Raw genomic sequence first — 970 nt, forward strand, 5'->3', positions numbered from 1 at the left:
CCCTCATTGGATAACTTATTGAGAGACATTTCCCAGTCATGGAACATGATGATGCGTGAATTCCTGTTTCTACTTTGTTCCCAGGTCTTTCCCGTCCTCAACTCTGTAGGAACAGGGGTATGTCTGGAGCGTCTCCGAGCTCGGAGCCAAGCTCCCCAGGATGAGCACGGGCACGAAGAAGGACAAGGGCTGGCTCTTGGCAAGCCGTCTGCACGCACCAGCCTCTCCCCGTGGGGAGGAAGTGGGCAAGTTCATATTTCTGAAGTGCCAGGGATCGTTTTGGTCAGATCATTTCCTGGAAAAAATCACAATGATGCTACTGTACCCTCTTGTTTTATCCATCTTAGCCAGGCTCTGTCTGAACGGCCCCCCTTCCCCTTTATAACTCGTTCTGCTCTCCATCTGCGACTCACAATTTCTCTCTTCTAGTTGCACTCTGCCAGGTTGTTCCCAAACAACAGACTTCTAAAAAAATTAAAAAGCCAGCTCTCAATCTTTGTTTGTGGAAAGGCAAGTTTTCAGTGAAGCCAGAGCCATCACGGCTGCGCTTTTGTCTGGAGGGTGAAGGAAGGAGCTGGGCCCTGTGAACATCCCTGGGCTGAGGTCATTAGTTACAGTCCTGAGACAACCTTGTATTCCCAGCCACCCCACAGCACCCTCACACGGTGAGCAGAGAGGATCCAGAGACAGAGATGAGGCTCAGCCACAGCCCAGCGACTGCCCACAGGGACAACGCGTGTCTCCTACCCGTGTCCAGATCTTTGCAGGGATGCTCCCCAGAACCTAACCCAGGCTCCAGTTCTTGGCCTCTCAGCAGCCTCCCGAAGCCTCAGTAGCCTGCTAGCCCGCTGTCCTGTTCTGTCTTTCTCTCAGTAGGTCGTCCCAAGCCAATACCCTGTGGCAAAGCATTTGGCCACTTGGGCAAAGAAGCCCCAGTGCTTTCAAGCTGCCCCTGGGGCGGCGGGCGCAA

This window comes from Buceros rhinoceros, unplaced genomic scaffold (genome assembly GCF_000710305.1).
Source record: "Buceros rhinoceros silvestris isolate BGI_N320 unplaced genomic scaffold, ASM71030v1 scaffold23914, whole genome shotgun sequence".
Classification (NCBI taxonomy): domain Eukaryota; kingdom Metazoa; phylum Chordata; class Aves; order Bucerotiformes; family Bucerotidae; genus Buceros; species Buceros rhinoceros.